Here is a 14,502-nt window from a genome sequence, read left to right as displayed (position 1 = left end):
GAAGATTTCTGCATTTAAAATTTTGATATATACTACCAAAGTGGCTTCACAAAATGACTGTGTCTATCTACATTCCCACCTATTGTGTATTAGAGAATCTACTTTCCTGGAAACTCATAAATAAATACTATATTACTAATCTTTATTTTGTCCATCTGAAAGGCAAAAAAATAAATCATTTCTTGTTTTAATATGCACTTCCTAAACCATGTTTAATATTTACTGGTCATTAGTATATCTTCTTTGAAGAATTTAACCATTTGTGTTTTTTGCTCATTTTTCTGTGTCATCTTTTCTCCTTTATTTTCAGTCGAAGTATAGTTGACATATAATCTTTTTTTTCTCTTTATAAGTGCTCTTTTTATGTCATCTTTTAGCCCGTCACTTTATGTTATGAAGACTGTTTTAATCAAAGAGTTAATATTTCAAATCTATATCCAAGTTTCACTAACTTTCGTATCATTAAATACATTGCTTCCAAAATGAATGTAAATACCACACAGAGAAGCAGTGGCACAGTTCCAATGTTAAATACAACAAAACAAAGCATCCAAACACTAGCCTGCCCAAATAATTCCAAGTGGTAATCAAACCCATGAAATATAATGTAGAGTTTATACTGCTGGAATGAGCAAAGCCGGCAGAGCAGCATTCTTACAGAATGAGTTCTTGACAACAATCTTCTATTGTATTAAGTCGCACCCTCTCCAGATAAGTGAAATTATGATTCCAATCTGAGCATGCCACTGCCCAGGCTAACAACTCAAACTTGCACACCAAATAAACTGGCTGCTCTGGTCTACTTCCTTCTATGCTCCATCCTCTCTTCCATGGCAACAGCCAATTCCCCAAAAGGCGAGTTTACTCGATAAGTAAATGACCAAACATTCTCTGGCTTAACTCTACTCAAACTAGCAACAAACTGCAACACATAACATGCTTTCAACCACTAACAGCTTTGTTTTTTCTCAAAGTTCTATCTCAGTTTAGCTTTGCTGCAGCCATTTCTCCCTCAGCCATTTGCTGTGGCTGAGCAAAGTGATACACACACATATATCATAAGAGAAATACAAAAAGCAACTAACTGCCTGGATGGAAAATGCATTTATTCAGATTTATTAGCCAGCGCAATGAATTATATATCTGTATTACGTTCTAAGCCTCCGAGAAGTGTCTTGTGTGTAATAAAAATTTAATCCAATTAATCTGCAGAAATTTTCAAAAGCTAAAACCATACTGTCTGTTGTGGGTTAAATTGTGTCCCCAAAAAAGGTTGAATTCAATACTGTGAATGAAACCTGATTTGGAAATAAGCAGATGTAATTACTGATTTAGGGTGGTCCCTAAATCCAATAACTGGTGTCCTTACAAAAAGGCCCTGAAAGACACACAGACATACACACAGAGGCCACATGGCCTCAGAGGCAGAGATCGCAGTGATGTGGCTGCAAGCCAAGGAACTATAAGACAACCAGCCAGCATCTCCAGCCTTCAGAGACAACACGGCCCTGCTGACACCTTGGTTTTAGATTTCTAGTCTTCAGAATGATGAGAGAATAAATTTTTGTTGTTTTAAGCCACCCCATTTGTTTATAGCAGTCCTAGGAAACTATAAAAATCATCCAGTAAGAATTGTAAACTGTAATTGTAAACAAGTAATTGAAAGAAATGAGGTTTCCACAAGTTAACATAGAACTATGGGTTCACAGCATCACTTGCTCTTTATCAACTGGATAATCACATCTCCCTCCCAGTTCATGAGAACAGTCCTGGCTTATGCCTGTTGTCCTAGCGAAAAGGCATCCATTTGATTCTCAAAAGTCATCTGCTCTGGATAATAAATTACACTGTCATCTTATTTATGAACAAGCCTAGAAAACCCTCCTGTAGTCCACCTTCAAATTCCATCCTGTTCAAATAGCATCTGACTCCCTTTTGCCCACTGACAGATTAATTCTATCCCTGTGGTTCTTACAGCATTTTATATATACAGCTATTATAATACACTCTATACAATAACTTGCTTATGTGGCCATTCCACATACACAGACACAGCATAGCACTGTTCTGCCAGGAACAGAGTGAGTAATCCATACATATTTCCTAAATTTATTAAATTATTTATTCAGAAGACCAACAAAGTACCTGCATAGACCATTTTCTTTCACTTCTGTCCCATGTACACTCTCCAGGGCCCATTGCAGGTAAGAGTCGAAAATTAAACAGCAAAATGACTAACTTACAAAGCAGGTGTTCTCAAATTTTAGCATGCATCAGTAGCACATGGAGGACTTGTTAAAGCACAGAGTACTTCCTGGCTCCCGACCCACAGTTTCTGATTCAGGGGGTCAGGGGTAGGGCCAGAGAATCTACATTCCTAAGAAGTTCCCAGGTGATATGGCTAAGGATTACTCTTGGAGAACCACTGTGATAAAGTAAGCATAACAATTCTTAAAAGATTAATTTCTTCTCATGATTTCATTACTAGTGGGAGAATTTATTTTCTGAATACGATGGAGTAGCTTGTGGCAGACCAACACTCCTACTGAGAATGAAAAAAGCTAGATACATTTTTTAAATCAATGTTTAAAGGCATCAAAAAACAGATGAAGCAATCAAGACTAGAAGCCTCTGGATTCTGGAAAAAGAGACGAATGGTAGAGAAACAAAGTGACATTCTGTGGCCACTTTTTCACCAAGTACGTTTGCTGATTTGGGGGCAAAGGGCTGAGAATGCAGACTACAGACAGAGGAACCACGAGAGCTTTTGGAAGAGATGAAACAAGGGCAAGAATCAAGGAGCCAAAATCCCAGGGAAAGTGGAGAGTCAAAGAGCCAGAAAGATCTAACACAAGGCTGGTTTTTCCCTAAGGACATTTACCAAGTTCTGCAGCTGCACAGAGAGGACTTCAAAACAAAACTGAAACGTCTGAAAATCAAAAGTGGAATTTTCAGGGGAGCCCAGCTGGCTCAGTTGGTAGAGCATGCAACTCTTGATTTGGGGTTGTAAGTTCGAGCCCCACGTTGGGTGTAGAGATTACTTAAAAATAAAATCTTTAAAGAAAAAAAAGAGTGGAATTTTCAGTAATCTCACTGTTCTCAAGAGACAAAGATTACAGCATAGAAACCACCAGGGGAAGAGATGCCTGTGAATTCACTAAACTATCAGTTGGAAGCCCCAGATGGTAGTGGTAAAGGCAAACCAGAAGGAAACCTAGCCTTATCAACCCAGCAACACAATCTCAACCATTAGCTCAATCCCTAAAAGGATTAGATGATAAGTCCCTACTCTACCTGGCTAGCAAAAGGGAGGAGACATTTCCTCTCTAAAACGATAGCACTGAGGTGCCTGGGTGGCTCAGTTGGCTAAGTGACCAGCTCTTGATTTCTGTACCAATGGCACACAGCCTGCTTGGGATGTGCTCTCTCTCTCTCTCTCAAAAATAAATAAATAAACTTAAAAAAAAAGAACAGCATCATCTGGAGCTTCATTTTATTCACAACACCCAGCATTTACCTAACTAAAAGCCAAAAAGAAAAAAACAGATGCTCAGATGATCCAGACAATGGAGTTAACAGAAAGACTTTTTATTTTATTTTAATTTTTTAGAGACAGAAAGAAATCCCAGGAGGGGGAGGGGACAGAGGGAGAGAAGGAGAGAGGGAGACAGGGAGACAGGAAAAGAGGGAGAGAGGGAGAGATGCAGAGAGAGAGAGGGAGCAAGGGAGAAGCAGGGCATGAGCTTACCTGATGCAGGACTCAAACTCATGCACCATGAGATCATGACCTGAGCTGAAGCTGGATGTTTAACCAACTGAGCCAACCCAGGCACCCCAAAAGAAAGACTTTTAGGAGCACCTGGGTTGGCTCAGTTGGCTAAGCATCCAACTTCAGTTTAGGTCATGATCTCACTGTTTGTAAGTTCAAGTCCTGCATAGGGCTCTGTGCTGACAGCTCAGAGCCTGGAACCTGTTTCAGATTCTGTCTCTGTCTCTGTCTCTCTCTAGCTCTCCCCCTCCCTGCTCATGCTCTGTCTCTCTCTCTCTCTTTCTCTCTCAAAAAATAAAATAAACAATAAAAAAAAAAGAAAGACTTTTAAATAATGATAGCTATTTAAATTCCCTATTTAAAAATATAGGTAAAAAATAAATTTAAAATAGGTGAAAAAAAGAGGGTAAGAACATACTTTAAAAATGAAGAATTTCAACTGAGAATTGTAATCTATAAGAATTGAACTGAAATGCTAGATCTGAAAAGTATAGTAACTAAAATTAAGAATTCAAAAGGTAGATTTAACAACAGACCAGGCCTAGCAGATGAGAGGATTAGAAACTGGAACCCAAGTCAATAAAATACATCCAAACAGAAGCAGAGAGAAAAACTAATAGGAAACACAGGGGCAGGAGGAGGGCAGTGTAAAGAGAATGAGGAACACTGGGAAAAGTCTACCAAATATGTAACTGGAGTCCCTCAAAAGAAGAGGAAAGAATGAATAAGACAGAACCAATATTAAAAGCAAGAACCAGGGCACCTGGGTGGCTCAGTCAGTCGACTGTCCAATTCTTGATTTCAGCTCAGGTCATGATCTCATGGGTTCATGAATCAAGCCCCTCGTCGGCTCTGTGATGAGTGTGGAGCCTGCTTAAGATTCTCTCTCCCCCTGAAGATGCCCTTCTCATCTGCTCCCACATTGTGCTCTCTCTCTTTAAAACAAAATTAAAAAAATAAATAAAAGGAAAGAATGAAAATTTCAAAATTGATGAAAAGACAACCCACAAATCCAAGAAATTCTGGGAACCTAAAAGCAGAAAGACACACACACACACACACACACACACACACACACACAGATATAGCATACTTAAAATGTTGATAATCAAAAACAAAGAGAAACTTTTTAAACTAACCAGTGGGAAAGAAGCACATTGCTTTCATAGGTGCAACAATAAAACTAACAGCTAAATTCTCAAAGAAACCATAAAAGCCATAAGACAACAGAATGACCTCTTAAAAGTGCTGTAAAAAGAAAATGCCCACCTAGAATGTGGTGCTCAGTGACTATTTCCTTTAAAAATAAAAGCAGAATAAGACATTTACAGACAAACAAAAACTGAAACAATTCATTATGGGCCCACTTGCATTAGAAGAAATACCAGAGGGAACTCTTCAAATGGGAAGAAAAATTAGCCTATTCCAAAGAGAAACACAGAAATACATACAGGAAGGGACGAAGAGTAATGGAAACAGTAAATATGTAAGTAAATCCACACAAATACTGATTATATAATGCAACAAAGCAGGAAAACGACAAACTTAGAGTTAGTACCTAAAGTTCTAGCATTACTGGAGAAGTGATAAAAGTTATAATTTGTATTAGACTGTAGTAAGTCAAGGGTATATATTACAATTGCTAGTATAATCACAAAAAGAATAGTGAAAGAATGTGTAACTAAGCAATTACTATAGGGAAAATATTAAGTAATTAAATAATAAATAATCCAAGAGGGGCGCCTGGGTGGCTCAGTCGGTTGAGCCTCCGACTTTGGCTCAGGTCATGACCTCACTGTTCGTGAGTTCGAGCCCCGCATCGGGCTCTGGGCTGATGGCTCAGAGCCTGGAGCCTGCTTTGGATTCTGTGTCTCCCTTTCTCATCTGCTCCTTCCCTGCTTGCACTCTGTCTCTCTCTCTCTCTCTCAAAAATAAATAAGCATTAAAAAAATTTAAAAAAAAATAATCCAAGAGATGGCAAGAAAAAAGGAAAAGGGAACAAAACTGGTGAGTCAAAAAGAAAACTTACCAAAAGATGGCAGATCTAACACGAAATATAGTGACAATCGCATTACATGAAAATGGACTAAATATTCTAATTTAAATACTAAAATAGACTAAAGAAAGAAAACCTAAATTCAACCATCATGATGTTTCAAGGACAAAATTAAAAAAAGAGAAATTATAAGGACGGAAAAATATACAGCATGCAACACTTACCAAAAGAAAGCTAGTAAAGCTATACTGATATACAAAGTGGACTTGAAGGCAAAAAGCACTACTAATGATTAAAAGATAACAGTGCTAATCCACCAAGAAAATTCTAATGTAAGCAAAGTGGTTAGAAATTAGTAATCACTGGGAGCTAAGAAGCATACCCTTACCAACGACCTTGAAGGCCAATGCAAAACAACTGCTGCAACCAACTCTTTTTAGAAAAATCTATGGCAGCTCAAAGGACTACACATTAACATAGAGCATAAATACCAGACTTCTTGGCAATACGATAAAACTCACACAGGGGCACCTGGGTGGCTCAGTCGGTTGAGGACCCAACTTTGGCTCAGGTTGTGATCTCGTGAGTTCAAGCCCCACACCAGGCTCGCTGCTGTCAGTGCAGAGCCTGCTTCAGATTCTCTGTCCCCCTCTCTCTCTGCCCCTTCCCCACCTGCGCATGCTCGCTCGCACATTCTCTCTCCAAAAAAATGAAAAACAAACCTCATGCATATACCTTATGTGAATTCTGAAAAGCTTAAACTAGTAAACAGTTTTTTTACCACAAAATAAAAGGTAGATAGTTTTACAAACAAACATTAATAAAGATCAGAAGATATTCTGGGGTAATAAAATGTTTACTAGACTGAGTAGTTTGATAAGGTTCATATCTATAAAATTCGTATCTATAAAAACTAGACTTCCTGAAATTAAACCCTCAGAAAAAGGAAAAAACAAAACTTAAAAAAAAAAAACTCAGATTCTTCTTCTCCAAATATAGCTCAAGTGTTGATTGAAGCATGAAACTGAAATCTTTGCATTATACTTACCTAAATGGCAGACTCACCATCATAACAATTAGTGGTTTTGTTTGGGGCTGGAACTGGCTAGGCCTAGAATCCAACCTCCTGATTAGCTTTTCTGTAAGAATCTAAGAACTTTAAACTTCAAAAGATCTCAGCTTATTTCTCAAGCCCTATTTTATTTACATATAAATAAAATAGTAAGTTGAGATTTTTATTTTCTAACTTATTTATTCAATTACTAGACCAAAGTACTAGAAAGACAAAAATTTTCTTCCCTCTCCTCCCTCCCTCTCTCTTTCTTTTTTGGTAGCCCATACAGGGATTGACAAGATCTTCTTCAAAGAAATAGCCTATAACTTCTTATGAGTAACAACAAAAAGTATCTGCAATTTTGTTCTCAAGTATGTCCAAGAACAAAAGTAGGCTCTTTGGAGAAAGTTGTGTCCACATATAGTTGATAGTCAAAGAACATCAGCAGTTAGCACAGGGTATGAAAACACTTTGCCATCTGATTATTCCTCATAAATGATACTTAAGATGTGTCCACCCATGACTACACAACATTTAAAGCCCTAGAGTAATAATAACATCTATATACACTTACCACACCATGAGAACAACTGCAATGGCTAATTAATTAATATAAAGATATAATCCATCTTGCTAAGTAGAAGCCAAGGATATTACTTCCGGAGACACTAATTATAATGGATTTTAGACATTTTATTTCATCAGCCTACAGTTTTATTTTTTCTTTTCACATTTTTTATTTGCATTCTTCTTATAATATCCTACTCAAAACTGTGGTCACTAGCCCAACTTATTTTTCAGGAACATGTTTAAAAAACAATGTCAAAAGTGATATGGAAATGCAATTAAGGAACCATTAAGTTACATAACTACATTTAGGCAACAACAGTTCTACCCATTGTTTACTGATGAAAGGTGAATAAGGATGTTCTCTATTCTCTAGTTTCAGAGGCTAGGTCACAATTTACAATATACTATAGGAACTGTACTATAATACTTCAAACAAAACAAAACAATCTGGAATTACCTGAAACAGCTACATATGAAAATGCACAATAAATGATGGTTTACTTATCTGTACAACTCTAATGCAATACAATTCCTAACAGAACAAAATGAGAGTTAAGAACACATACACCTAGTAATGGCATTACAAAACTATAACCTAAGTTCATCTCAAATCACAGCAGTGAGATCACCAGCTTAAGTTTTACTCTAAAATTTAAATACAAATCTCTTTTTCTAGAATGGTACACTATCTTTATAAATATCATTGTGACTTTCCTGATCTTGAGATAAATTCAGAGCAAACACAAAGAAAAAATATATGCATTTTAGATGCAAACAAACACGTAAAATAATATCGCCACTCTGCCAATCCCGATTGATGCTTAGAAGACTCCCCACTCCCCAGCTTTACAAAGTACAGCCAAATGACTTGAAGTTGTATCTCCCTGACCATTATTTGGATAGGAAGATCCTGTGAAAGGCCTTTTTGTAATGGTGGGTTCCAATACTTGCCAATGTGCTTACCTCTATTAACTGTATATGTCTGTTCCCACCTTGGGAGCTCATGGTCCAGTCTGCTGCAGGTTAATATAAAGTCATGGTTAGGTGCAGGCCACTGAGTTGGTTGGACTACCTGAGTTCAAATCTCCATCACCTCTTGTATGACCTGAAACAAGTTACTACTCTGAACCACATTCCTTTATATTTTTAAGAAGGAGGGTGAAGGGAAAGGACAACATTGAGATAATGCATGTCAAGGGCTTATTACTTGCACAGTGCCTGGCCCATGCTAGCACTTGATAAATTTGAACTATAGCCAATGTTCTCTATGCTGGAGCTAACACCCCAAACCTACTTCCAGAAATGAAACTTAGGTCTGTGTCTGGTATTCCCTAAGTCCATCTGTATGTGGAGGTGAGGTGACTTTCATTTAAGTATTCGTCCTTGTCAGACTCCTCCATTTTCACACTCTCCATGAAAAATATGGCTCTGTGATTAGACAACATAAAACGACAACATAAAAAATAAATGTACTTGAGGGACTTGTCAGGAAGCACAAACTCAAATCCCTGATTTGCTGATAACTTTATAACAAAAAGCTCCATTGAGAAACAAAATATTTATGGAAGAGAACCTAAAGAATGTACAGTCCCCATCTACTTATCTAGAGCATCTAAAACAGATCCTTAAATTAAATCACTGTAGAAATCTACATACTTAGATCACATTATTTTGCCAGCACCAGAACTGCTTTACTGAATTATGTTTTGTCATCAACCTACACAATGAGGCAACAAAGAATTTTAATTAAAAAACAAAGTAAAACGAGGGCGCCTGGGTGGCTCAGTCAGTTAAGCATCTGGCTTCGGCTCAGGTCATGATCTTGTGGTTCCTGAGTTCAAACCCCATATCGGGCTCTGTGCTGATGGTTCAGAGCCTGGAGCCTGCTTTGGATCCTGTGTCTCCCTCTCTGCCTCGCTCCCACTCGCGCTCTGTGTCTGTCTGTCTGTCTCTGTCTCTCAAAAATAAGACATTAAAAAAAATTAAAAAAAAAACACAAAGTAAAACACAATACAGCCCTTTGAAATGCATGCTGTTATTTGCTTAAGGATGTAGCTAAGAAATCTGTCAATACAAGGAGTCTGGGACTCCAAAGAGAAACTGGTCTTTTATCTTATGATCATTGAATTATACAACTGATTATATCACTTTCTGAATAGGCTACTAAAAGGCAGAGTCAAATTTGTAGCCCTCTAACAAATACTTAAGATTTCAGTCCAAGTACCTTGTGCACATATCTCATTCCATCTCAATGAAGATCTTACAGACCTCAGTTTTCATCTTAATTTTTCTCCCTCCGTGCTAAATTCATCACCTCCTTATTTCTGTATGTTCTCAATAACATGTTGTATCTTTGTAAGTAATTATGAATCCTTTCTGGAACACGATGTGATATAAGTAAATGACATGCTCCATTTAAAAAACATTACAGCACAATAAGATACTTTCTTCCAGTAATAAGCATTTTATGAGTTCAATTTCTAAAGGCATTACCTTTTTTTTTGTGCTCAAAAAAAAAAAGAAAGAAAGAAAGAAAGAAAGAAAGAAAGAAATATTGCAAATACTGTGTCTAAAATTAGGAAATTCTAACAACAGGAACTACAAAAATAAAACTTTCATTATGTATTTTTAACTTTGAAGCACACAGAAAATTACAAATATATCTCATGTAAAAATCCCCCCAAAGTCATGTTTAATTTTAAAACACAGACCAAATCACCATAAATGCAATTTCAATGATTTATTCCGAATAAAGGGAACTAGAGAGATTAGCTTCAAAGATGATTCAAAAGGAGGAGCTTCAATTCCTTCTGTGCTGCCCTGTGCCTGGCACAGAGGATGCTGCCAACCATACCTTAAGGTGAGACCACACAGAATTCAGGGCCCCAAAGACTCCTGCTACACTCCTGCTTTAGGCATTGTGCTACGGCCCTCTTTCAGGGATTTTAGCAATCTCCTCGATGTCATTTGAGGAAAATAAAAAGCTTAAGACTCTTAGTGTGTGCAATTTAACCCATTCATGAACTCATACTCTGATCATAACTTCTGACTTCTAACCACATACTTACCTAACTGATGATAATTACAGTTCTTCGCCCTCCTAGTACCATAAACAAGGAAGCTATGCTACCAGAAACATGAAAAAAGGTGCTACTGTACAATAAAAATTATACTTTCTACCCCACCAATAGGAACTTCATCAAACACAGGAATCTCACAGGGTAACTTGGAAGCCGCATCATAAGAGTACAGCTTTTTCTTAAAGCATTTTAGGAGCTTTATTCAAATATCAAGCAAATAAAATATAAGTTACATAATATCAAGTGGGATGAAGGTAAGTCCACTGTTGTTTCTCGTAAGTGTTTATCCGATGATACTCTAAATTATTTCCAATCATAACAGTCATATGAAATATACATAATGTTTCGACGACGCTTTATGACAAAAATAAGCATTTAATAAGACTTTCAAAATGTTTGACTTCTACTGTGAAACTCTTGCTTTTAGTGTGATAACTTTATTTATGGGTTAAGAAAGCCACTTAACAACATTTGTATTCTGAATCACAGAATAGACAGGTGTGTCACATAGCTTTCTTCTCCATTTTAGGGATAGGTCACCTCTGCTACAGATGTATACTTTGCAAACAACAAAAACACACGTGCCAAAAATTAAATTCATAGTCAAGATGAAATTCTGTCTCCAAAGATTGACACAAGTAAATGAAACAAGATCTTAGTTCTTCTCTATGTAGATATTAAAATAAGTACTGATCATTTTTTTTTCCCACTGGAAACCAACATCAGAAAACAATGAATTCTCATCAAGTTAACAAGTACTCATAGAACACTTGTGAATGCCCAGCTCGGACTGAGAATGCAAACAGATAGAAGGAGAATTCCTGTTTATAGAAGCTTACAAATTAGCAGGGTCGGACACTTTTTACACAATGAAACAACTAGCAAATGAGCATACAACTCAGTTCAAACATTTAATGAGCACATAATCAAGCACCACATTGGGCCCACACAGTCTTCATCAGCCAAATAGCAGCAGTCTGTGTGTGTGTGTGTGTAAGATCTACCTAAAATTCCATTTTAATCATGAAAAGACCCTCCTTAAAACCGTTCCTCGGTTTTGTCGTCATCAGCTCCTGAATCTCTGCCCTGCACTTTTTTACTTTTCAAAAACCGTCTCCTAGTAGTTAGTTATTGGCCTATTCTCCTGTTACTTGTCCCACCCCCACATTCCAACCAATCCCTAAAATTCCCACCCAACCTTGTTAGTTTCAAAGTTATCGTGCTTCAAGATACTTCCATAAAGTATTCCCTGATTATCTTTCTTCACCCTCCATACCCTGCAGTGTCCCTCCTCACGCTCTATCTTGGCTCTATTTACCACACCGTATTGAAAGTATCTTTACTGTCCCTCTCTAACTTCTAGAGAGAAGAAACATGATTGCTTGGAAGATCGGTGAAATTTCAAATCCTGAACTCGGTTTAATCTTCCGCACAACCAGTAACTCTTACAAAGTAACATTATTTGTCATTAAATGGATTAACAATACAATCAAATCTTACCCGTCCAGCAAACTTTCTTGTTTTAACTATTTTACATTAACAGGCTTTTTAAAAAGCAGTTTCAAGTTTACAGAAAAAAAAAGTACAACTATTTTTAAATCTCACAAACAAAAGTAAAAACTCTTCATATTCAAAAAACGACTCCCCTGGTGATGCTGTCAACTCGTCTTGACAATTTTCACATCTAATCTAAAGGGTAAAAGGAGCCCATCAGAGCCCACTGACACACTTCCCAACGACAGGACTTTGTCACCAGCGCTGAGGCACCACCAGATGTCTATGACCTACTCTCTAAAGCAGCTGAGTCCCTCCCTCCCTGTGACTAAACTTCCGTGATGGGCATCACCTCTGCTCTCCTCTAAACCAGTTCTGCTCCTAACTCCAGGCCCACAACTTCCCCCTCAACCACGGCGCGAGAGTTAGGACCGGTGTTCAAGTCCCCGCATCACCAAAGACTGCACCCTCCCGGCTCCGGGACCTTTCCTCCCCAAGAACGACGTGCGTTCTTGAAGCCCCGGAGCCCCTGCCAAGGCCGGGCTGCTCTCTGGGTCTGAGCCGCCAACCCGGACGGACCCCCGAGGGACCCAGGGCACGAGCCGACGGGCCGCCACCACAGGTGTCCCCTCCAACTGCACGGGCTGGACAGTGAAGAGGAAGCCGGCCAAAAGGAAGCCATCCCGCGAGGGGTGGACGGGTGGCAGGAGGCGGCCAGGAAATGACAAGCGTCTGTCCGTCGGAGCTGGGCCGGGCCGTACAGAACTTGGCGACGAACGCTTGAAAGGGGGAGGCTCAGCACGACGAGGACTAAGGCGGCCGGCGACCGCCTGGGGCCGGTCAGGGCCGCGCCGCGGGGCCCCGGGTTGGGACCGACGGCGGCTGGAAGCACCGAAGCGAAACGGCCCCGGCCGGGTAGACGGCACGGGCGAATGACCCAGCAGCCTCCGCCCGGACGGCGCCGCCGCCCCGCCGCCCAGAGCCGAGATCCTCGGCCCCCGTCCTTCTGCTCCGTACCTGGCCTGCGGCTCCACTGGCGTCGGGCCGCCGCTCTCCGCGGGTAGCTCGAGTGGGTCCCGGCTCCGCCAGTCCACAACCCGCCCTCTCGCCGGCCCTCCCTCCCTCACGCCCCGCCCCCGGCGCCGCGAGCGCTCGTCACGCACGCACAGACGTCATTTCCGGGTCCTGGGGCGCGGAGTGGGAGGGTGTTGTTGCGGGTCCTCTCGGAATCCGCGCTGGGTGGCGCGAGCCGGAGGCGGGGGTGACTGACAGCACCCGCAGTGTCGGAGGTCTAGGAGAAGAGGGCGGCCTCCAGGCTAGCCCTGCAGTGCCGACCTGCAGCGTTCAGGAGCCGACGGAGCAGCCGGTGTGCCCTGTCTTCTTCAGAGCCTGCTTCCTGCGGTGCTGTCGGGCCCTGGGCCACTGTAGCAGCACGGAATGGGAGACGGAGGCCGCTTGAAAAGCCAATGAATCCTATCACATTACGGATGTCAGGAATTTTAGTGTTCGAATTAAAGGACCTTAAAGAGATTGGTTGACCTAAAAGCCGTTTTTACAGCGAAACATAATTGAGACCCACGAGGTTAAATAATCGTTAGCTAGTATTAATGGTCGAGTCTTAAACGGAATCCAGTTCCCGTGATTACCATTTCAGAAATGTTGGAAACAGCAGCTGCCTCTGTATCCTGGGTGCCATCTACGGCATAAAGTGCCGCCACAACAGAGAAAAAACAAAACTATACTGGATCTGGAAGGTAGACCTGGGTTGAAATCCCAGCTTTGCTAACAGCTGCCTCTGTGATCTTGGACAGGTTGCCTAACTTCTGTCTCTTTTCATCATTTGCAAAATGGAAATTGATTCATTTCTCAAATTCTTCTAAATGCTTAGAGATAGCAGAACATGCCATCCAAAAACGTACCTCTTTGGCATAAGGATTATTTTGAGAAAGTGGATGCCAGAGAAGCTCTGAAAATGAATACCCTTTTGTAAGGGAAATGTACATTTAAAAGGAAATCTCCATTTGTAAAGATGTCTCCTTCCCCGTACCTAGAAGAGGATGCCTAAATCACAAGAGACTCACCAATGGAGAAGACACTAACTTAAATCTGCGTAGCAAACCTTAAGCTTGTTTGCATTTCTTTCCCAGATCACTTCCCATAACTGATCCTCCAGCTACCCACCTTACCCCAACACACACCTTTCTTTTGTCTACATGATAATGTATTTAAGTTGGCATTCTAAATCTTGTCCCGTTATCTCTCATGTATATATGAGGTATATGTATTAATAAATTTCAATGTGCTTCTCTCTTGTTAATCTGTTTTTTACCTCAGAGGTCTCAGCCAAGAACTCAGAAGGGTAGAGAGACAATTTTTTCCTCCTCTACACCTAATGTGTGCTAGGCTGAGGATAGAGAGCATAAAATGCATAAAGTGTTACCTGGGTGGCTCAGTCGGTTAAGTGACCGACTTCGGCTCAGGTCATGAACTCATGGTTTGTGAGTTTGAGCCCTGTTGGGCTCTGTGTTAACAGCTCAGA

The 14,502-nt window shown here is 40.1% G+C and overlaps 1 protein-coding gene across 3 annotated transcripts in view; it reads right to left on the bottom strand.

Annotated features, from left to right (window-relative positions):
* RABGEF1 (RAB guanine nucleotide exchange factor 1) overlaps positions 1-13,088 on the bottom strand; it is a 61,103-nt gene extending 48,015 nt beyond the window's left edge. The window contains exon 1 of one of the 3 annotated variants that reach the window (XM_030300222.2): positions 12,981-13,088. The gene's annotated coding sequence lies outside the window, so the exon portion shown is untranslated. The remainder of the gene's footprint in view (positions 1-12,980) is intronic. The other 2 variants (XM_030300221.1, XM_030300220.2) reach the window with 2 other exon arrangements.
* Between the last annotated feature and the right edge of the window lie 1,414 nt (positions 13,089-14,502).

Source organism: Lynx canadensis, chromosome E3, assembly GCF_007474595.2.
Source record: "Lynx canadensis isolate LIC74 chromosome E3, mLynCan4.pri.v2, whole genome shotgun sequence".
Taxonomy (NCBI): Eukaryota; Metazoa; Chordata; class Mammalia; order Carnivora; family Felidae; genus Lynx; species Lynx canadensis.
This window is presented reverse-complemented; position numbering and strand designations above follow the sequence as displayed.